Genomic DNA, 25,287 nt, shown 5'->3' on the forward strand with positions numbered 1-25,287 from the left:
CCATGAGCAAAGGCGCAGGGCATCTGGGGCAACAGTGTCCGATCCAATGTCCATGGGTCAGGGGAGAATGACCACAGGCGCCAAAGCAGCAGTCCGCAGAACGGGAGGCAGCAAAGTCCAAAATAAAGTCCAAAGAAAGCCGAAGGGGGCACCTCTCTGGCATGGTAGCAGAACGATGGGCTCAGATAGCCACGAAGAGCTGTGCCGAGACTTCAAACCTCCGCTATGTCTCCAAATTGGCCTGATGTCTAGCGAGGAGGTGAAGCAGGCAGCAAAGATAGAAAAACCAGGGGGGGCGCCTCTCTGGCACGGTTGAGCAACGATGGGCTCAGACAGACACGGAGAGCGGTGCTGGGGACTCCCACCTCCGCCATGCCCCCAGATTGGTCCAGATATCCTGCAAAGAGGCAAAGCAGCCGGGCTGGCTGTGGGGAATAGCAGCGGCAATCGGTACCAAAGACGGAAGGGGAGCCTCCGCCAGGCTCTTCTGCAGCCTTCCAGAGAGATCAAAGAGTCATCGGCTACGTAATAAAAGGGTTCCGTCGAACGTTGATCACCAGGAAATGAAGAGGAAAAGGCAGAGGAAGACGAAGACGAGCAACAGAGTTAAGAAGGGAGCTCTGCCCGATGCCCAGCTGGGTAGGTGTCAGCCATGGTGAGATACCTCGGCCAGACTCCCCTTTAGCTGAACTGAGCAGCTCCACTGGACATCGGCCATGCTGGCTCTGATTTTCCGCTAGAGAAAGCCTCAAATGCAAATTCTGTTGAGAATCTCAGGCTCACAAGTGCAGGAATGGAGCATCGAGGACGGCATGTTTTTGAGGGTAGTGTTTTCGGGTTTAGGATAGTGTAGGGGGGTCGTGCATGGTAGTGTTAGAGTGTAGGGACAGGACTGGGGGAAGGGGGAGGGTCATGCTGGGTGTAGCTTGTTAGGGTTTAGGGTAGTGTTGTGGTGTTTATGTAGTGTAGGGAAGTGGTTTAGGATTTAGGGTAGTGTCGGGGGTCATGCACGGTAGTGTTTAAGTATAGGAACCGACTGGGGGTAGGGGGAGGATCTTGCGGTGGTAGTATTTTAGGGTTTAGGGTAGTGTTGTGTTTGTGTAGGTTAGGGTAGTGTTTTAGGGTTTAGGGTAGTGTAGGGGGGTCGTGCAGGGTAGTATTAGAGTGAAGGGACAGGACTGGGGGAAGGAGGAGGGTCGTGTTTGGGGTAGTGTATTAGGGTTTAGGGTAGTGTGGTGTTTGTGTAGTGTAGGGTAGTGTTTTAGGAATTAATGTAGTGTCGGGGTGTTGTGCAGGGTAGTGTAGTGTTATTGTAGGGAGAGGACTGGGGTTGGGGGAGGGTTGGGGAACTAGTGTAGTGTCGGGGGTTGTGCAGGGTAGTGTAGTGTTATTGTAAGGAGAGGACTGGGGGTCAAGGGAGGCTTGTGCAGTGGAACTACATTAGGGATTAAGGTAGGGTAGGTTGGAGTCACTTACCTTGCAAAAGTTTACCATGAGTATACCTTTACCACGCATGCCTTGGTGTTGAAATGGCATGCGTGGTGAATTTATAGTCGTGGTAAAATTTTGCGTTGTAATGGTACTCGTTGTAATTGACATCATCTAGTAATACCCGTGTTGTAAAGGCATGCGTGGTGTTTCTATGCGATGTAACGAGTGCTATTCATTTCTAACTTTGCATTCAAATTAAAATGGGCTTAGTCACAAACAAATAATGAGCCTGACTCAGCAGAGTAAGTTATCTTAGTTTTGTATTTCTATATAAGTTTCAAATGAATAGCATACAACCATAAATTCAAATTAGATCAAGTTTAATAAAGCATTTGCAAACTCTGCGAGATCCAAAATATACAGGGAATGATGTTCCTCCACTGAGGGAGATTGTAATCTCAAGTAAGGTTGATCAACAGGGGAAATCAGTTGCTTCTCATACCAACGCTTTAGTAGTGTGCTGAATATTTCAAATGACCAGTTCCAGTTCATAAATCAGAATATCTGCTCCTGTCCAACACTGCAGCATCAATGCCACAGCTGCTCTGAAGCAAACCCTTTCAGCCGGAAAGGTTCCACAATGGTAGCATACCAGCCGGCAGCAGACTGCAGTATTTTGTCACAGTTTGTGTTGTTTTTGGAAGTCCAAATCGTCAGCCTCTATACCACAAAATGGGTAAAAAAGGTGCCACCCATTTGTTCCAAAATCTGCGCCATTATACTCCATTGATTCCAGGTTTACACCCCTTGACATCACGAAATTTGTCAGACCACTCTGTCCCATTGGTCGCTCTCGATAAGATGAGATGATGTAGTAAGTAAAAAGTATACAGATCCGGAATAATTGAATAATCTATTACTCATAATTTCCTTAGAGCCACTGTAGTTTAGTCATATGATCATTGTAGCATTTAGAAAGTAAGCAATTTCTTGTTCTTATCCTTTGTCTGTCCGTTCTCAAGCATTTGCTCTAGGAGGTAACACTTTTGTTGCAAGTCTAATCGAAAAGGCTACAAACGTCAAATAAGGCAATTGAAAGTTGGGACACAAGTGGAAACTTTACGAAAGGCTCCCATAGGTTTTAGACAATTCAGTTTAGAAGTTCATATTAGGAAAGACAGCAAAGTTGAGGCCTTCATGAAATACAGTTTGTATACGATAAAATTGTGCTAGAATATGAACCGTGCGTCATATAGAATAATGCATTAATCTTTCAATTAAATGTATTAATATTACTTCCATGTGATTGCAATAAATGTATGTAAGTATAGGGTGCTCATAACAATTTTTTACTCACATATAATTTTGTATGTTTCTTTTGCACAATATATGTTAATAAAGACAGCGTACAAGTTTAAAGGCACATCAAAAATAAGATTTACGAAATGCAATCTTAACATAACCTCGTGTAGCACTTACTTTTCTTTTGTCATTTCCAGTGCCCACGTTATACATTCTAATATGCTACTCATACTTAACACATGAAGTGTTCATTTCTTACAGAGGAATTTCTGTGTCATCATTTATTATCACGTTTGTCTAATCACAAGAACAAAGAACACGTCATTAAGGTGTCAGATTTCACATCTACTTATTGACCGTTATGTGTAACAGAAAACTACTTTTAACATTCTGCATGCTTTTACGATGCAGTATCTAAATCAGAACTTCATTTGTGTGTTTCTTGAAACATGTAGCCTAACACACATTTTGTCATTTTACATGTAAATAGTGTCACAATCATTTCAGTGTAAATTGTCGTAAATAAATGAGAGGAATCACCTCTGCTCTATCACTATAAAATGCTTCACCACACCGATTAAGAAATGCAGGTGAATTTGAAGCATTGAAATAATGCTGATGTCCAACATGCTTTGCTCACAGATTATATGATGGAAGGGAAACCACCAGAAGTGACACGAATAAAGTGGAAATACTTTCAATGGAAAGAGAACTACAAGAGCTTCACTTCTACTGTGTGAGTGCAATTTTAGACAGGTATATCAGTTTTTCCTTTGCATCAGTTTTCATAAAAAGCATTTGACTCAGTTTCCACATGAATTACTATTACAGCGAGCCATTATAAAAACCAGAAATAAAATGGGTTACGCAGCTGAACAGAGCAAATAAGCAAGTGCAAAAAATAAGGGAACACATCTCCGACCACGATCATGTTGTTTATTATGTTCCTCTTTTTCTTACAATGTTAACCAGTTCATCGTCTTGAAGAGAACCCTAAATTGTGGGGTACAAAACGTATAAACACATTAAAAAATTGTGAACTGGTTGAAAGAATAAGGGCTCAAAATGAACCTGCTGATACATGAAAAAATAATTTAGGTCCCTGCTGAAAATCCGATTGAAAGGCATTGTTTCCAACCCCTATTTATGTTGGTGGGGTTTAGAGAAAAAGAAAAAAGGACTACTCCTTGAAAATTTAAATTGAGGACTGGGACATTATACATTTGTTATCATTCAGGAGATGTTATTTTTGTAAATAGATTGCTGTATGGTTTATGTTTATTATGCTGTAATTTCTTTTGCATACTTATAAGTGTTTGTGTTCTACAAGTTTGTTTTCTTTCAAGTTTTAAAAAAAAAAAAATATTATGGAATTCAAAGGAGGTCCACAGACAATCTTAGAATACATGTATGCACTAAAATACAAATAAAATTGCATGTTAAACAATTTTCCAGTATACTACAGGGTATAGCACTTAATGGTACTTAAAGTGACCATCATGCCACCAGTGTAAACTGTGCAAACATTATAAGATAAATATATATTATATTAAAACACAATAGTAGCAGCAGAACCGGGAATATAGATGAATAAGACAAATATATTGCACTTAATGGTATATAAAGTGACTATCGTGCAGCAAGTGCAAATATGCAAACTCTATATAATGAATACATTACATAAAATACATTAGGAGCAGTAAGAGCAAGATATACGAGTCTAAGTCAGGCAAGAAACCAGCTAGAGAATCATTGACAACCACAATTTCATTCAAAGTAAAACATCATAATACAGCTTTAGAAAGCACTTAAAGTAAAAAATTCTATAACAAAAAATTTCATTTGGAAGTGCATAAAGTGACTGTGAGACTGTTGGGACTGGAAGGATGAACAGATGCAAACATATGGTCCTCAGCCAATTCCACTGATGTTATAAGAGAGCAGGGCATACAAATAAGACCTGGTCAAGATTTTGGGGTCCATTTTGGCACAAATGACCAACCACTGAAGAACCATACCATTTAGACAAAAGGGGATTTAACATGAGCAAACCCTGCCTCAAGAGATTCCAGAAATGTCTCAAACTATGTGGCAAATTCCAAAAATTATACGTCTGTGCTTTGTTTATCAGGCACAAATCTACATGCATGCTTAATGCAGTGGTAGTTTGAAAAGTTGATTGAGCCATCTAAATGGTATATGGTTCCAAAGTGTATGACATGTTGTGCTCGGAAACCGATTTGTAAAAAAAATGTCATTACAATTTTACAAGAAATTATAAATGATTGATTACACTAATATTGTTTCATGTGCACTATGATGAACAAAACAAGTTTGTAAGTGGTGTCTGCAAAGGTATACTGTGTATGCATGTTTGGAACTTCCTATAAGTGGCATTGTCAGAATTGTGACTTAAAATCCGACTTTACTATTAAAGAAGATTTTAAGACATTTGAGGTTAAACATTGAATTCCTACCAGCTCCCAATCAAAAGTTATCACTTATTACATAAAATAAGGTAGCACAATGTTTACCTATATGAGCGGCATGCCTCGTAATTGTAAAAAAAATATTTAAGAGTTTTTCACTACTAGGGCATATAAAAGTTAAACGTATTTGTATGAATTCTTTAATAAATATCACCCTGCCCTATGAGCTGTCTAGGGACTACCTTAGGAGAGACTTACATGTATTAAAATGTAAGGTTGAGGGCTGACAAAGATATACAAGTTTATTTTGTCAGGTCAAATTGGTATTTAAAAACTTCACACAAGCTGTACTAGCAGTCATGAGACCTGTTTTAAAGGGTTACGTAAGTGGGTGACACAAGTCAGTGCTGCATGCCCATTAGGACACTTTAATCTACAGGTTGTGGGTACATGTAGTTTCGCTTTACTAGGGAATTATAATTAAATTAAATGTGCCAATTTTACCATGTTTTAATGAGTGACCACAAGCACTTTAGCTCTGGTTAGCAGTGACAAAGTGCACAGAGTCCTAAAGCTAACAAAATTGAATTTCAGCAACAGGAGATGAGTGGGCAAAACGTTTGAAGGAAGATCACCTTAAGGGCTATCAGGTCTAACATCCACCACACAATTGACGTATCCTTTTTATTAGAAGATGTGTGGGAAAGATGGGTGGTAAGACTATAGTCACTCCCCACAGATGTAGGAATTTTTTCGGAGTATTTTCTATGATATTTAGTCAAGGTTTGACATTTATAGGACATTCTGTTTAAGAAAATGTATTTGGATCAACACCAGTCACACCAACCTGATTTCCTTTTTTGGAGTGTTTTAAAAAATATATAGGGTTTCTATGTTTCCCTGTGCTCTCCTACCACTGCTAAACACATCCCCCGAATAATTGAAATTCAAGGGAAAAATTATGATGTTTCCTTCTTGCATTTTGGGACCTTTCTTGTTGCAGATGATAGGCCCACCCACACATAGGAGGGTACGTCTTATTAGGAGAAGTGTATAAATGCTGGGTGATCAGACTTTTGATGATTCCCCACAAATTCCAGAACTTTCCCACACAGAAATATGAGGAAATTCTGTGATGTTAATCAAAGTGTGATGCTCGCAAAGCATTTATGATAATAAAAAGTAACGTGATCCATGCATAACATGTATTTGTAAATCACACGTTCACCCAAGGGTATGTTGGTGCTGAAAAACAGATGTTTATTGTTACCCAACTCAATTGTACTCATTTGATTAACTTCAGAAGGATTTAAGGCTGAGAAGACCCACCAGGATTAGAACTTGTGACCAAAAAAGGCCACTATATTGGATGTATTAGTCCACTAAGCCACCAGACCCGGACCCTCAATGCAATGGACTTCCTCTGATGTCTATGTTTTAAACATTTCTGGGGCTTATATGCAACTTTGGCCCAAATACTGCAGCTATCCCAGCTCAAGAAACAATGTAATTCAAATAAAAAAATTGACTTTTTATTAATTTTCTTCCCCGTGCAATAGGTCCATCACACATATGTGAACCAATGGAACAGAGACTAGTAGGACATTTATTATCTATTGAATTTGTCAGCATTTTTTAGTTTAAGTCATTGTGTACCAAAAAAAACACATTCCACAAAAACACCCTTTAAATCACCTGATAATATCGGTTATGTAATGTTGGTTTGTATAGCACACTAATCACCCGCAAGGGTAACTAGGCACTTGAGCAGGAGTGTAGGTGTGTGGCCACACCATATTATTTGAAGAGCCAGGTCTTCAGCTTCTTGTAAAACTCAAATGTTGAGGAGGAGGCTCTAATGTGTCGTTCCACATATTGAGTCCTATTTAACCCCTTCGCTGCCAGGCCTTTTCCCCCTCCTGTGCCACGCCCTTTTTGGCTATTTGGGGTAGTGCACGCTGAGGCCCCTGTAACTTTTTGACCACATAAGGTATCCACGCCAAATTTGCGTCCTTTTCTTCCAACATCATGGGGATCCTGAAGGTACTCAGGGTTTGTGGATTTCCCTGGAGGGGTCACAATAATGAGCCAAAATACAGCAAAATTTAGGTTTTTATTGGGAAAATGGGAAAAACGGGCTGCAAATGAAAGCATCTGGGTTTTTCCCTGCAAATGTTATCAAAAAAGGGTTTCTGGGGCTGAAATCACCATTTTCCCAGCTTTTAGAGGAAACCAGACTTTTGTCAGAAACCCAAAATTTTTTACACAGTTTGGGCATTTTTCTGGGACATAGCCTATTTTTGCTATTTTTTGTGCTTTCAACCTCCTTCCAGTTAATGGTAGAAATGGGTACAAAAGCAATAATGGATCCTGGAAAGCTATACATTTTAGAGAAGTAGATAAAATTCTGAATTCAGCAAGGGGTCATTTGTGTAGATCCATCAAGGTTTCTTTATAGAAACTAACAGTTAAATATAGGATAAATTGAAAATTTGTTGAAAAAAGAGCCTTTTGTGTCAACGTTTTCACCTGTAACTTCTTCTAATTTTGACAGCTCTTTGAAAGCAATATGCCGTTACATCCGCTGGACATTACTGGTTGTGAGGATATATAGGACTTGTAGGTTCACCAAGAACCCGACGAACCCAGAGCCAAAAACTGAGCAGCAACTTGCAATGATTTTTTATTATGTACCGGGTATATAGTAATTATTCTGTAAAAATGTGTACATGGAAAAATCGGTATGAAAGACACCTATGTATTTCTGAAATGAGAACAAAATATAGAGTTTAGAAACAGTGCACATTTACAAAATTGGGATACTCATACTAACATGATAATTATCAGTCATTTTTTAGAATGACTTCTTTTTTACACAATGTCTTTCATTTGGAAGGCAGAAATGCATCAAAAGTCAATAGGTAATAACAGTTCCTTTACAAATATGAATTACCCTAGGTTCCCGATAAAAATGGTACCTCACTTGTAGGGGTAGGCATAGTGCCCACGACAGGAAATGGCTCGAAACCCAACGTGAACACACCACATTTTCACAATGCAAAATTACCCTTTTTTAGCAAAGTGCCTAGCTGTAGTTTTTTAACCCTAGCTCTGCCGGCACCTAGGGAAACCTAGCAAACCTATACATTTTTGAAAACTAGACACCCAGGGGAATCCAGGATGGGGTGACTTGACTGCCTCCCACCAGGTTCTGTTACCCAGAATCCCTTGCAAACCTAAAAAATTGGCAAAAAAACCACCTTTTCCCCACATTTCTCTGGTGGAAAGTTCTGGAATCTGCGTGGATCCACAAATTTCCACCCACCCCGCGTTCCCCAAAGTCTTCCGAGAAAAATGGTACCTCACTTGTGTGGGTCAGCCTAGTGCCCGCGACAGGAAACGGCATAAAACGTAAGATGGACACACCTCAATTTCGCAGTGAAAAATGACCCATTTTTGGCAAAGGGCCTAGCTGTAGTTTTTGAACCATAGCTCTGCCGGCACCTAGGGAAACCTAGCAAACCTATACATTTTTGAAAACTAGACACCCAGGGGAATCCAGGATGGGGTGACTTGACTGCCTCCCACCAGGTTCTGTTACCCAGAATCCCTTGCAAACCTAAAAAATTGCCCAAAAAAACACATTTTCCCCACATTTCTCTGGTGGAAAATTCTGGAATCTGCGTGGATCCACAAATTTCCACCCACCCCACATTCCCCAAAGTCTTCCGAGAAAAATGGTACCTCACTTGTGTGGGTCGGCCTAGTGCCCGCGGCAGGAAACAGCGCAAAACGTAACGTGGACACACCTCAATTTCACAGAGAAAAATGACCCTTTTTTGGCAAAGTGCCTAGCTGTAGTTTTTGAACCATAGCTCTGCCGTCACCTAGGGAAACCTAGCAAACCTATACATTTTTGAAAACTAGACACCCAGGGGAATCCAGGATAGGGTGACTTGACTGCCTCCCACCAGGTTCTGTTACCCAGAATCCCTTGTAAACCTAAACAATTGCCAAAAAAAACACATTTTCTCCACATTTCTCTGGTGGAAAGTTCTGGAATCTACGTGGATCCACAAATTTCCACCCACCCCGCATTCCCCAAAGTCTTCCGAGAAAAATGGTACCTCACTTGTGTGGGTCGGCATAGTGCCCGCGACAGGAAACGGCGCAAAACGCAACGTGGACACACCTCAATTTTGCTGTGAAAAATGACCCTTTTTTGGCAAAGTGCCTAGCTGTAGTTTTTGAACCATAGCTCTGCCGGCACCTAGGGAAACCTAGCAAACCTATACATTTTTGAAAACTAGACACCCAGGGGAATCCAGGATGTGGTGACTTGACTGCCTCCCACCAGGTTCTGCTACCCAGAATCCCTTGCAAACCTAAAAAAGTGCCAAAAAAACACATTTTCCCCACATTTCTGTGGTGGAAAGTTCTGGAATCTGCGTGCATCCACAAATTTCCACCCACCCTGTATTCCCCAAAGTCTTCCGATAAAAATGGTACCTCACTTGTGTGGGTCGGCCTAGTGCCCGCGACAGGAAATGGCGCAAAACGCATCGTGGACACACCTCAATTTCGCAGTGAAAAATGAACCTTTTTTGGCAAAGTGCCTAGCTGTAGTTTTTTAACCCTAGCTCTGCCGGCACCCAGGGAAACCTACCAAACCCACACATTTCTGAAAACTAGATACCAGGGGGATTCCAGGGAGGTATGGCTTGCGTGGATCCCCCAAAGTTTCCTTACCCAGAAGCCCTGCAAACCTCAAATTTAGCTGGAAAAATCACATTTTTGTGTGGGAAAGTTGTGGCATCACCGGGCTGACACAAATTTCCTACCACCCAGCGTTCCCACGGGTCTCCCGATAAAAACGGTGCATCACTCGTGTGGGAGGCCCAAGTACCCGTGACAGGTAAGGGCCCAAAACGTATTGAGGCGACATGAAAATTGCCTACCTCAAAACGACCTGGTTTTGCAAGGGGGGTCACCTGGGTTTTTGGCCCGGTGCTCGGCGGCCACCTAGGGGAACCAACCAAACCCACACATTTCTGAAAACTAGACACCCGGGGGATTCCAGGGAGGTATGGCTTGCGTGGATCCCCCAACGTTTCCTTACCCAGAATGCCCTACAAACCTCAAATTTAGCTGAAAAAATCACCTTTTTCACACATTTTTGTGTGGGAAAGTTGTGGCATCACCGGGCTGACACAAATTTCCTACCACCCAGCGTTCCCTCGGGTCTCCCGATAAAAATGGTGCCTCACTCGTGTGGGAGGCCCAAGTACCCGCGACAGGCAAGGGCCCAAAACGTATTGAGGCGACATGAAAATTGCCTACCTCAAAACGACCTGGTTTTGCAAGGGGGGTCACCTGGGTTTTTGGCCCGGTGCTCGGCGGCCATCTAGGGGAACCAACCAAACCCACACATTTCTGAAAACTAGACACCCGGGGGATTCCAGGGAGGTATGGCTTGCATGGATCTCCCAAGGTTTCCTTACCCAGAATGCCCTGCAAACCTCAAATTTAGCTGAAAAAATCACCTTTTTCACAAATTTTTGTGTGGGAAAGTTGTGGCATCACCGGGCTGACACAAATTTCCTACCACCCAGCGTTCCCCCGGGTCTCCCGATAAAAATGGTGCCTCACTCGTGTGGGAGGCCCAAGTACCCGCGACAGGCAAGGGCCCAAAACGTATTGAGGTGACATGAAAATTGCCTACCTCAAAACGACCTGGTTTTGAAAGGGGGGTCACCTGGGTTTTTGGCCCGGTGCTCTGCGGCCACCTAGGGGAACCTACCAAACCCACACATTTCTGTAAACTAGACACCCGGGGGATTCCAGGGAGGTATGGCTTGCGTGGATCCCCCAACGTTTCCTTACCCAGAATGCCCTACAAACCTCAAATTTAGCTGAAAAAATCACCTTTTTCACACATTTTTGTGTGGGAAAGTTGTGGCATCACCGGGCTGACACAAATTTCCTACCACCCAGCGTTCCCCCGGGTCTCCCGATAAAAATGGTGCCTCACTCGTGTGGGAGGCCCAAGTACCCGCGACAGGCAAGGGCCCAAAACGTATTGAGGCGACATGAAAATTGCCTACCTCAAAACGACCTGGTTTTGCAAGGGGGGTCACCTGGGTTTTTGGCCTGGTGCTCGGCGGCCACCTAGGGGAACCAACCAAACCCACACATTTCTGAAAATTAGACACCCGGGGGATTCCAGGGAGGTATGGCTTGCATGGATCCCCCAAGGTTTCCTTACCCAGAATGCCCTGCAAACCTCAAATTTAGCTGAAAAAATCACCTTTTTCACACATTTTTGTGTGGGAAAGTTGTGGCATCACCGGGCTCACACAAATTTCCTACCACCCAGCGTTCCCCCGGGTCTCCCGATAAAAATGCTGCCTCACTCGTGTGGGAGGCCCAAGTACCCGTGACAGGCAAGGGCCCAAAACGTATTGAGGCGACATGAAAATTGCCTACCTCAAAACGACCTGGTTTTGAAAGGGGGGTCACCTGGGTTTTTGGCCCGGTGCTCTGCGGCCACCTAGGGGAACCTACCAAACCCACACATTTCTGAAAACTAGACACCCGGGGGATTCCAGGGAGGTATGGCTTGCGTGGATCCCCCAACGTTTCCTTACCCAGAATGCCCTACACACCTCAAATTTAGCTGAAAAAATCACCTTTTTCACACATTTTTGTGTGGGAAAGTTGTGGCATCACCGGGCTGACACAAATTTCCTACCACCCAGCGTTCCCTCGGGTCTCCCGATAAAAATGGTGCCTCACTCGTGTGGGAGGCCCAAGTACCCGCGACAGGCAAGGGCCCAAAACGTATTGAGGCGACATGAAAATTGCCTACCTCAAAACGACCTGGTTTTGCAAGGGGGGTCACCTGGGTTTTTGGCCTGGTGCTCGGCGGCCACCTAGGGGAACCAACCAAACCCACACATTTCTGAAAACTAGACACCCAGGGGATTCCAGGGAGGTATGGCTTGCATGGATCCCCCAAGGTTTCCATACCCAGAATGCCCTGCAAACCTCAAATTTAGCTGAAAAAATCACCTTTTTCACACATTTTTGTGTGGGAAAGTTGTGGCATCACCGGGCTGACACAAATTTCCTACCACCCAGCGTTCCCCCGGGTCTCCCGATAAAAATGGTGCCTCACTCATGTGGGAGGCCCAAGTACCCGCGACAGGCAAGGGCCCAAAACGTATTGAGGCGACATGAAAATTGCCTACCTCAAAACGACCTGGTTTTGAAAGGGGGGTCACCTGGGTTTTTGGCCCGGTGCTCTGCGGCCACCTAGGGGAACCTACAAAAACCCACACATTTCTGAAAACTAGACACCCGGGGGATTCCAGGGAGGTATGGCTTGCGTGGATCCCCCAACGTTTCCTTACCCAGAATGCCCTACAAACCTCAAATTTAGCTGAAAAAATCACCTTTTTCACACATTTTTGTGTGGGAAAGTTGTGGCATCACCGGGCTGACACAAACATCCTACCACCCAGCGTTCCCCCAGGTCTCCCGATAAAAACGGTGCCTCACTCGTGTGGGAGGCCCAAGTACCCGCGACAGGCAAGGGCCCAAAACGTATTGAGGCGACATGAAAATTGCCTACCTCAAAACGACCTGGTTTTGCAAGGGGGGTCACTTGGGTTTTTGGCCCGGTGCTCGGCGGCCACCTAGGGGAACCTACCAAACCCCCACATTTCTGAAAACTAGACACCCGGGGGATTCCAGGGAGATTTTTGGCCGCCAAGCCCGGGGCCAAAAACTCATGGGACCCCTTTTGCAAAACCAGGTTGTTTTGTCATAGGTAATTTTGATGTCTCCTCAATAGGTTTTGGGCCCTTGCCTGACGCGGGCACTAGGCCTACCCACGCAAGTGAGGTACCATTTTTCTCTGATGACTTTGGGGAACGCAGGGTGTGTGGAATTTTGTGGACCCACGCAGATTCCAGAACTTTCCACCACAGAAATCTGAGGAAAATGTGTTATTTTGGACACATTTTTAGGTTTGCAATGGATTCTGGGTAACAGAACCTGGTGAGAGCCAGTGAAGTCACCCAATCCAGGATTCCCCTCGGTGTCTAGTTTAAAAAAATGTACAGGTTTGCTAGGTTTGCATACGTGTCAACTGCGCTAGGGCCCAAAATCCACAGGTATGCACATTGCTAAAAAATATTCGGAGCCCAGTGGGCTTTCTGCCTCCCTGGGGGGGAATCGGGGAAGGGGGTTTCATCCTGATATGCCCCTAAAGGGGCAGAAAGACTGTGGCTATTTTTTGTGGGGGTGTGGGCATTGGTATGACCATTTTGGGCAGCCCCCACCCCCACGCATAAAAAAAGCCTGTGTACTTGCTGGCGCCTAGTGGGCTTTCTGCCCCCCCAGGGGGCATATCAGGGGCCACTGCCACCATCTGCCCTCCCGGGGGGGGCAGAAAGACTTGAATTTCTCTGGGGGTGGGGTGGGGTACTGTCATGCCCATTTTGGGGAGCCTAACTAATAAAACAAAAAAATCCATGGTTTCTAGTGGGCATTCTGCGCCCCCGGGGGGGCCAGATTGGGGGCTACAGCTCCCATCTGCCTCCTGGGGGGCAGAAAGACTGTAATTTTTGTGGGGGGGAGGGTGGGGGCATTGGCGTGCTCGTTTCGGGCATCCCACACCCTAAAAACTATTGCGCAAAAAAAATCCCTGGTGTTTAATGGGCTGTTTGTAAAATTCCATAGTGTCTAGTGGTCTTTTTGCCCCCCCCGGGGGGGCAGATTGGGGACCAATGCCCCATCTGCCCCCCGGGGGGGCAGAAAGACTGTGATAATTGGGGGGTGGGGGCTGCCCAAAACGGGCAGGCCCATGCCCCCACCCTAAAACAAACTGAAAACAAATCCCTGGTGTATAGTGGGCTTTCTGCCCCCCCGAAGGTGCAGATTAGGGGCCATTTTTTACAATTCCCCGGTGTCCAGTGGTCTTTTTGCCCCAGCCCCGGGGGCAGAAAGACTGTAATGGTGGTGGGTGGGTGGGGGCATTGGCGTGCCCGTTTCGGGCAGCCCCCAGCCTAAAAAAAATAAATGAAAAGAAATCCCTGGTGTATAGTGGGCTTTCTGCCCCCCTGAAGGGGCAGATTAGGCGCCAATGCCCCATCTGCTCCCGGGGGGGGCAGAAAGACTGTGATAATTGGGGGGTGGGGGCATGGGCCTGCCCGTTTTGGGCTTCCCCCACCCCTATTTTTATTTTTATTCCCTGGAGTCTAGTGGGCTTTTTGCCCCTCGGGGGGGCAGATTGGGGGCTACTGCCCCCCAGGGGGGGCAAAAAGACTAAATTTGGCCAAAATTATTTGGGGGAGCAAAGGCCCTTGCCCAAGGGGCCGCTCCCCCCTCCCTGGTGTCTAGTGGGTGGATCCCTGCTTGGGGATCGCCCTCCTGTGGCGATCCCCAAGCAAGGATCCACTGGGGAGGTTCTCCCCTTTCCAACGATACCTCTCCCATCTTTCTACGTGCTCCGGAGGCTGAGATAGCCCCCTGAGCACGTAGAAAGAGAAACAGAAATGAGCCTCTTGGCTCATTTCAGTTTCACTTTCAGTGTAATGACGTCGGCGCGACGTGCGCGCTGATCGTCATTACACTGAAAGCTGGGGGGGGGGGGCCTCGGGAGCTGAGGAAGCTCTTCCCCAGCTCCCGAAGCTATTTTCACTAAAAGGGAATCCCTCTGGTGCCCGCACCAGAGCGATTCCCCAGGGAATGCCTCATGACGAGCTGGACTCGTCATGGGCACAGCGCGACTGTGCTCCATGACGAGTCCAGCTCGTCATGGGCACACAAGGGGTTAAGAGAGAAAGCGACTTATTGTTCTGCAATTGTTAATGAGGGGGTATATGGGAGCGAGTGCGAGGCTGAACATAGGTGTCTCGATGGGTTGTGAAAACGTATGCAGCTGTTGAGATAAGCGGACCCTTTGTTGTGTAGGACTTTGTAGGTGTGCATGAGAAGTTTGAAATGGCTATATTCGTGGATGGGGAGCTAGAGGAGCTCCCGGAGATAAAATGTCGGTGTGGTGAGGTAGGTTGAGTATGAGCCTTGTAGCAGCCTTCTAGATGATCTGAAGTCAGTTTAGGAGTTGGTTGTAAATTCTGGCGAGTCAGCTAATTATGAGTACTTGTGTGACAGTTCGCTTAGCGTTCTGGGGGAGCCACGTGAAATATTTTTGTAGCATTCGTAGGATGTGGAAGCTTTTTGTATTGCTCTGTGCCATCATGTTGAGCTTGTTGCCCAGGATGATCTCCAGATTTCTGGCATGGTAAATGGGTGCTGGAGTGGGTCTGATTTCTGCCGGCCACCAGGTGTCGTACCACAGGGATTTCTCTAGTCCATAGACGAGTACTTAAGTCTTGCCCATTTCAATCAGATTGTTCTCATCCATTCTGCCACGAAGATCATGTAGTTGGTGAAGTTGAAACTGGTGGTGGACGTCATGTCTGTCAGGAGAGGATGAGTTTGGTGTCATCTGCACAGGAGATGATGATGAAGTCTTGCGATCTAATGATGTTGGCAAGTGGAGCCATGTTGACATTGAACAGGGTAGAGCTGAGGAAAAAATCCTGGGGGATGCAGCATAACAGTTTATTGTCTACGGATGTGAAAGGTGGCAGTCTGACTCTTTCTGTTCTTCCAATGAAGAAGGAGCAGATCCATTTGAGTGCTGGTCCTTGGAAACGACACAGGCTTCTGATGAGTGTGTTGTGTGAGACTATGTTAAATGCCACAGAGAGGTCGAGTAGGATGAAGGTGGCTGTTTCTCCTCTTTCAAGGATAGTTCTGATTTAGTTGTGGCTGTGCTGAGTGTGGTTTTTGTAATGGGGAACTCCAGAGTTGTTTAAGTAACCCCTATTCCTACACTCAGATTCTTGTGCACATTTAAAAAACACACAAATATCCTTTTTATTCATTACTTTTATCTTTTATCTTTTACATTGATGTATAGATGAATTGCAATAGAAATCAATAGAGAGTGCAGCTCGGTTGATGGCGCTAGGTTTTGTGTGCTTGTGAAGAACTGACAAACACTATGGCCCAGATTTACTAAGGGCATGCACCGCTGTTGCATCACGCAAGGCAACGTAAGGCAGCGCAAGCCCTCGAGTCCGATTTACTAAGCCATGCAAGGCCATCTTGCATGACTCTGTGTGGCTTAGTAAATCTGGAGTAACACAAGGCAGGGCAAGTCACTGCCTTGCCTTACTCTACACTGGGAAGGCAACGGGTGGAGCATGGGTGTTCCATGCATCCACCCATGTTTTTTGGCTATTAAACCTGTGAATGTGTTAAAATGGTACGCCATGCCAACAGAGGCATTACGAGAAGAAATATCTTTTCTTCTCCTCGTTATTTTCTCTTCTACGTGTGCTGCAGGCTGCAACACATGTAGAAAGAGGAAAATGCCTCTGAGGATTGTTTTTGTGCAGGAAGAAACAATCCTGCCTGTAACACAGTCAACCTTGCATCATGGCGCAAGGGTGCCTGAATTGGTGTTAGGCAGCACATAATGTGCCAACACAGAAACTGCTCTCTCCATTTGATGCAGCGCAGAAAGTTGTCTTGCTGAGGTGCACCAAATCTTAGTAAATCAGGGGCTATATTTGATGGATGTCACCTTGTTTCTTTGTAGATCAGCCCTCAGTGCACAACATATCTGATGAAAACATTATTTCTATTTTTTTCTACTTAGTTTCATTACTTTTTATTTCAACAATTACTTTGTGAAATGTAGAAGTAATCTCGAAAACAATGCCCCCTGACGAATTCTGAGTCTACTTTTCAGAACTGTATAGCTATATGGGCTCAACAGAGGTTTCGCATCTCTTTTCTTCACAATCTTCAAATAGGTATAATCCACAAAAAATAGGAAATATTGACCACTACTTGGAAAACTGTAAAAACTGGGGTGAAAACAACAGATTTTATTTACAAGAAATTCGGAAAGAGGGTGAGCCTAGCAATGCAAATCTTCAGTTAATGTCAATTTTGCAAAAAAGGGCACACACTTTCTAGCAAAACACTTTTTCCATTAAAAAAATGTTGGCACATTGGGGCTGTTTTCTTGGTCCCCTTCAGAGGAAACCACAAACCCTGGAAAATCTAACAATCCATAACATATGGGAAAAGAGACACAGACTTAAGTGTGAAAATGCATGAATATCAAACAACATTATTAACACAGTTGGAGAGAGCGGATAGCAATCCTCAACCTTTACGGATTAAACAAGAAACGCTAAAGCAAATAAGTCTGACCTTATTTTGCAAACTAAGCAACTTGGTATGGAGAAATGATTTTGCATGTGATACTATATTGAAAGCGGACCTATTGGTGTGGGCTGTTTGCTTTAAAATGAGTGTGTATATGTGTTTACCTCACAGTAGTCCATGTCCACTTAAACACACTAAATGAAAGCGTGCCCTCAATTATGCACTTCTTGCCTCTAAATTGTGTTGAACAATAAAAGTCATAGTCGTGCAATACAGTTTTTTTAATACAAGTCGTTTAACATTCTTTCCAGCCATGCCTCGTGTTTTTCAAAGCCAGCTGAAAATAATGTGGCTTCATAAAAATTATTTTACTGCTAGGAAAAACCCTACCTCACTAAATAACTATTTCTCCTCTATTCATATTTCTTTGCAGACGATAAATCCATTTTCTCATTTGAATCAAATCCTGCCCTATTTTCATCATGTGTACATTTATATATATTAAAATGCCAGATGTTTTGCTAGGTTAATCAGCACATTAAATCCACTTCTTCGGCAATCACCGTTGCACTGGCATAATCGTTCCTGTTGCATATTATACAAATACCACAAAAGCTCCACTTATATGTACTGCATTTAAAATAGAGAGTTTGGAAATTGTATTGACATTACCTTCTGAATGTACAGTGTGTGCACTAGACAGTATTGTAGTCTAAAACGCTATCTTTGCTTTCACCATACGACTATATACAAAACAAATAGAGACTCTTTTGTTAATTTAATCTGTCCTTTTCCATCTATTCTGCAACAACAAAACTCTACTCCTGGGGCGATATTTTGAGAAGGGGTAAGCTTTCTGGGAGAGTTGTGTATCATCGTCATATTGTTGAACCATAATGCTGTTATCTGTGAGTAGAGCCCCAAGGGGTTCCAAGTAGAGTTTTAAGATGACCAGAGACCCTTGGAACTGCAGATAGTAGGGATTTGGAGATCCCATATGTGAACAAACTGGTGTTGATTGGAAAGGTAGAAAGAGCACCAGTAGAGTAAGAGAACTGTATCGAAGGCAGCTGAGATATCCAGCAATATTTTGACATAGCTGTCATCTTCATCTGTGGTTAAGAGGGTGCCGCCTACAATTTGAAGTAGTGGTCTCAATGCTGCAACATAAGCTAAATCCATATTGGTCGTCATACAGGAGATGGTCAACACAGATGTCACCTTGAAATTGAGCATTGGCTGCTTTCTCAATTATCCTGCCAATGAAAGGTAAGTGAGTGCTAGGCTTTTAGCTGGCAACAGAATCTAATGTAGGTTTCTTTAGGAGTGTGGGGATCTGGCCTATCCTGAGAGGTTCTGGGAAGGTGCCTTGTGTGAGGGAGGCACTGACAATTATAACTAAGGGTGAGAGAGCTTACTCAAAGAGAGCTTTGATGAAGGAAGAGGGTAAGACAACATCTTTATAGGAAGTGGCTTTAAGGGAGTTGAGTGTGTTGGTGAGATATGTGCGAGACAGGGCTTTGAAGGGTGACCTTTGTTAGATTCTACAAGAAGTGATGGGCTTAAAAGGAGGACAGGCTTTGTGTTGCTAATGTGTTGTCAGAACTTTTTTATTTTTCACTGGAGTGTATCACGGCATTGCACTTGTATGTAAAGTGTGGGCTAGGTGGGTTGGGGAGGAAGTTGATGCAATGCTTGACTTACTTGAAAAGTTCTCTTCTTCTGTTGGCGTCTTCATTCATGGAGTTGTATAGTACTTTATGGGGCACATGCATCAAGCATTTTACCGGTCGTAAATGGGCCGATTCGAAGAATAGGACCATTTGCAACCGGTAAAATGCCTTTTCTGATGCATGTACCGTTTTGCATTCGCAATATAGGTAGTCACAATTTTTTGCCATTACATAAATTGCGAATGCATTTAGGGAATTGGAATTTGCGATTACCTAAATGCGATGCAAGTAGCATTTCCAAAATGTGACTTTTCATTTAGTAATCGCAAATTACCATCAACTTCAAGTTGATGGTACTTTGCGAATCCTTTGAATAATGCACAAAAGTGCATTTTTCAAAGTGACATGTGGCGCACACACATGCCCTTAGGGCATGTGTGTGCTACACATGTGCACACTTACCTTTTTTGGGGTTGCATCAGGGGGGCCTTAGGCCCCCTAGCACCCTTGGTATTACATACGCAATTTGCGGATACCAATTTGGTAATCGAAAATTACGAATGTATTCCCATTCATTCCTATTGACCTATAGGAATGAATGGGAACGCATTCCCTATTAGCGAATCGCATATTTGTGATTCGCTATTAGGGAATTTTAAGGATTCACAAAATTATTTGTGCATCCTTCATGTATAGGCATTTTCAATTACCAAATAGCGAATCCTTGCATCCTTCATGCATAGGCATTTTCATTTAACAAATAGTGAATCCTTAAAATTCGATATTTGGTAATCGCAAATGATTACCTTGATGCATGTGCCCCTAAGTTGCCTATTATAAGGATATTTCAGTGTGTTTCATAACAGGAGTTCAGTATCATGGGGTCACCAGCCGCCTTGGCTTTTCTTCTAATTTCTTTACTGTCTGCAGAAGGAGTGTTTAATATCTGTAATGTCTTTAGAGTACTAGGATACTGAAGGTTTTGGCTTGCATATGCACAAATTTGTCGAAGCATGGATGTTCACATAGTCTCCAAAAAAGTGTTGAAGTCATTTAAAAGGGTGTTGGCACTGGAACTGGGGTTCACAGGGTGAGAGATGAATTCATACATTAGATTGTTGCACAAGAACTCTTTGAAGGACCTAAAGGTTCCCTTCTACTTTGACTTCACCTTGGCTTGTCGGTAGGATGCTGAGCAGGGAGATGGTGATGGTGAGGGGTGCCTGGATGGACCCCAGTGGTACTTTGGACCCTCTATGTCCCCTTCCACATTTTAACATGAAGGGGCAATCAGCTGTTCCCATCCCACTGGAAGTTGCTCACTTAACATGTATATTAAGGACCTTTTAGCACCTTAAGCTGCATCTGAATGTAAATATCATGTCACACACACACACATCCAAAGCAATTCATTAGTTTGCATGGTGCCACACGCAAATGAAGCAACATCCCATTTCCACTGTGTGGGCTTTAGCTTTTTAGCTGTACATTAGTATTACAGAATTGGAGCACACATCTCTGTGGCTGCATACATAATGACACAGTGTTATCGAATTAACTGAAATGTCTTAAAGGCACATTTCTTTTTCTGGGATACTTTGCTTAACCGGTGACTTTGCTCTCACAACTTAATAACATTCTGTATGTAGATTTAGAAAAACAGAGATACATTTGAAGGCTAAACAAACATAGGAAAACAGTCACACTTAGTTTGCCCATTCATCTGCCAGCTGCAGTACCATGGACCAATAATTAGTCTCCAATTTGCCTTTCTTTTCACATCCTCGTATTATTTTATAATAGAATATTTAAATATATGAAAACATTAAACAATAGGTATTGAAAGCAGATGGCAATATACCCTAGATTTTCACCTTTGTGGAGGAAAGCCGTGGAAGAGGAGAGGATAGCATCGATCAGATGAAAACACAAAAGTACAAGCCAAGGCACTCAGCACCTTGTCACAGTATAGACATAGCAGACAATTGAGGCTTGCTCTCTAGTTTGCTTGGTGGTCTGTGGGGGTGCAGGCAGAGCTGAGTGCTTAACAAAAAAACTAATCTGCTTGTAATAAACCCTTCAGTGGAAGTAGGATTTATCTCACATAGGCAGCTGGATGGTATCACCATGTTTTGATTACCAATTTTGATGCTCTTTGCTGCTGGGTTTAGCGCAGTAATCCTGTTCTTGCACAAAGAAGCAATGAGCCCTTGGAAGTTGCTGCATAAGAGTGGATGTTTTGTTACACAAAAGCAGCTGCAATACAGAAAGGGACTGCTGCCTGACCAATATCACCAATTACAAATGCCACCCAAAAATGTATACATCCTCATTTTGCTGGGGACTGAACCAAAACAGATAGCAGGCAACATATGGAGACAATGTCTGAAGGGGGTGAACCTGAATTAGCCAATAGTTGATCAGGGTTGAAGCAATGCCCTTTCCTGTATGATCTGTGTGTTGCTTGGTATGTGTTGGGAGTACATCAACAGGAACTTCCTGCGAGAGGCTGGCTTGGTATATGATTTACACTTATGTAAGTGGACACCCTGCACCAGTCTAGACAACCATTATGGGTAATTAGAAGGTCTTAGACAACCTTAGAATGCTCTCAAAGTGGTAGCTGTGGAGAGCAGCCTTCAGGCTTAGTCCAGAAGGGGTGTAAAACAGCATGTTATACCAGAATGCAATCTTATAGGTATAGATTAATTGAAAAAGAACCACATAAGGTAGTCATAAAAATATGTATTTATTATATAATACTCTCTAACCCATACAGATATCTCTTACCCGGAGATATAAACAATGCACAAAATACCTTGCATAGAAATCACCTAAATAGCACGGAATACACAGTGGACCCCAGGTGGGAACCAAATCATATACTAAGAAAGTGGTATAAGAACCACGACTCGTGTCAAAACAATGTCCAAAGGATGTAGGAGTGCCGGTGACCCAAGGAACCACCCAAGGTAAGTGACTAGTAACCCCACGGAGATCATATGCAGTGTGGGATCACAACCTCATTCTCCGTACAAATCAATGTCTAAGGGCCCGATTCCGATCCCGCTTGGAAGCACCCCTGACGGCATCCGTCAGGAGCGAGTCCGAGTCGTACACGTGATTTCCGGGCAACTCGTACAGCTGTACGAGCGAGCAAGTACGATGCAAAAATCGCCTTGTGCTCTGAGCAACTCGTACGCGTCAGCGAGCCCCTCCGGATGACTCCGCCATGGTCAACACACACTGCCACAATGGGGGGATTCCCGGATGACCAAGTACGATGCACGTATTGAGCAGCCAGATCGAGTCAGAGCCTCTGACTTGATAAAGCTCCGTGGTGCAAAGAATGCAGTGTGGACAAAGATTTTTGTCACTGGAGATGCGTGAGGTTGGGGCTACTTGGAGCTCGAAGATCTTGGTGAAAGGAAGCTAACAAGCCTGTGCAGCGGCAAGTCGATGCCGTGCACAGGGTTTGGGTTCCTGAGGCTCCTATGAGGGATACTGGCCTCAAATTGGCAGGGCATGCATCGACAGCTGTGGAGAACCACCACCTGTGTTGCTGAGCCTTTCGGAGTCCGTGGGAGCTCAGGATCAGCAGGCCTGTCACCTTAGATGGGGTGCCTGTAGATGCAGGGAAGTGACTCCTTCACTCCAAGGGAGATTCCTTCAGGTGTCTTGGATACCCACAGGCCTTGGAAGGTTCCTGTATGGTGCACAGGCACAGATGATGCAGCAGACTGGAAGGGAGACAAAGTCAAACCCAAATGAAGTCCAGCAAAGTCCAGGGTGCCCAGACGATAGAAGTTGAAGTGGTGTCTGAATTGAATTGTGTCCCACTGCGAATGTAGGGACCCACCCACAGGTAAGCCCTTAAGTACCCTAAGGAAAAGGTTGGGATGATTCAGGGGACCTTCCCAGGAGAGGATTTGGACAGGGGGGAGGATATTCCGATATCCTTAGTCCAGTTTTGCGCCATAGCGGGAACCAACTGCTCCCAGAGCTGGTCTGAATTGGACTATGCAAGAAGGCACCAAATGTGCTCCTCATGCAGACTGAGTGGGGCTGGCAAGCTCACCAACCCGGCCCCAATACACTAAATCCTGTCTGGGATGTGGTCACACCTCCCTGTGATAGGATACTTATTGTGCTGCTTTCCCCTACTCGAGCTTGGCTCAGCAGCAGGAGGGCAGAATTGTGTGTCTGGTCAGCAGCAGCAATTTTGTGCTGTCTGGGTCTGGAAGACTGGCACCGGTAGCACTGAGACCCTAACGGAGAGCTCTTCTAGTGCTTGGAATCATAGCTCCTATACCTTTTACAGTGTGGGGCAATGATTCCAACATGTTTGTTACCAAACATGATAGGATTCGTTGCAGCCGCTTTTAAGATGGTCATCGTGTAATTATGCGGTGCTCCTCTATATGGAATATGGCTGCTTCATTTACAACCTGGGAGAATGGACTCTGCAGGCTTTATGGGCTAGAATTGATAGTTGGTGGTGTTCTAAAAATGGTTTCGCCTGCAAAGTGCTTGCACTGTGCTTTTGAAATCCATTGTATCTGACCACTCTCACAAATACAGCTGTGTGGGGCTTACTAGAGATAACAGGAGGGCTAGTTGACCCCCAGGGAACCTCAGGAGCCAAGGGGACTTCATCCCTCAACCAAGAGCACGCCAGGAGTAATGTTTGCAGAGTTGTGGACAAAGGGGGCATGGCCTGTCTCCACCACTCAGTAATCCCACTGTGTGGGCCTTACTGGAGGTAACAGGTAGGCTAGTTGGCCCCTAAGGGCCCGCAGCAGCAAAGGAGAGCCTGCTATGAGAATTTAGCAATCCTCCTGTGTGGAACTAACTGGAGGTAATAGGCTCTGCTCTGTGTCTGGAAAAGGTCTTCTCCAAAGTGTCTGAATCATGCATGCAAAATGCAATATTAAAGGCACCCGAGTTTCAGAAATTTGCAGCTGTGTGCGTGTTATCGCTAGAGCGTGGGCCTATCAACATCAATTCAAAAGCATACATTGTTATTTGGCCCTGACGGCTTCTGCACACAGTGTTCAGACCAAGGTCACGGTGCACGTCTAGGGATTTGAACAACAGACCGTTCTCATGCGAAGAAAAAGCAAGCAAGCAGTTTTCTTATAATAAGAGCTACCTGCAGTGTCGTGTGCAAAAGCAGCAAAAGTTGCAAGATGGCGTTTTAATTCTAAGACGCTTATGCTAACATAGCAATGTGTGTACCTGGAGCTCCGTCTCCATTACACCCTCCCTTGATCGGACCACAAACAAATAGGGATGCAAATTAGGAACGCAGAGTTCAAGTTCGACAGAGACAGAACCAAGTTCATGTATTGTCCATCCATATAATTTGTAGTGAAAGTTCGAAAAGCCCGCTTGAAAAGGGAAAAAAAATATGTAACCTCTCGCAAAGGCTCGACAGAGCCTAGATGTGGAGTAAAAAACATGGAGAAAACTCAAAAACTTGTGGTTTGACTATTGGAAGAGGGATAACTTCCAGGTTAATCCATCAACGTGTAAGCACAATAAATAGCAACAGCCTCCAAAAGGAAGTCATTATAATGTTCTGTAAAAGATTCCGCCATCCAGTCTAGCAAAGTAAACGAACATACATGTTCTTCAATAAGTGGTGCCTCTAGCACAATCAGAGGACAACGAGCGTGTTCTTCAAGATAACTTTTCACCAAGAAGTCATACGCTGCCGTATATATATGCCAATTCCCTAGGACTCCATGTGCCGCTCCACAGGCCATAATCCCGATACCAGAACAGTCCAATTCATGAGCCACTAAGGGACTCATCAGTCGATCATAATCCGGGGCAGGAGACACCGAGTTTGACAGGCACAAATCCAGAGCCCATTCGAAAGGACAATCTAGGCAATGAAAAACAGGTTGCACGCAAGTAAAGTAGGAAAACCGGAAGGACAATCCATAGGCTACGCTTAAAGTGCTCAGTGGTAATGTTCCATAATATTCAAGAATCCGGTTACGAAGTTGGAGCAGCCGGGGCAGGCTGTCGTGTGATACATATTGTGCAGCCATTGCGCAGTAAGCAGACCAACAGGAGCACACCAGCCATGAGGGCGAGAATCAACGGGAGCCCGCCGAAGACGCTGGAAAAAATAGAATGAAAAAGTGCCGGTATCACACCAAAGACTGTCTGAAAGGAGGTCACGAGGC

Source organism: Triturus cristatus, chromosome 10 (genome assembly GCF_964204655.1).
Source record: "Triturus cristatus chromosome 10, aTriCri1.1, whole genome shotgun sequence".
NCBI lineage: Eukaryota > Metazoa > Chordata > Amphibia > Caudata > Salamandridae > Triturus > Triturus cristatus.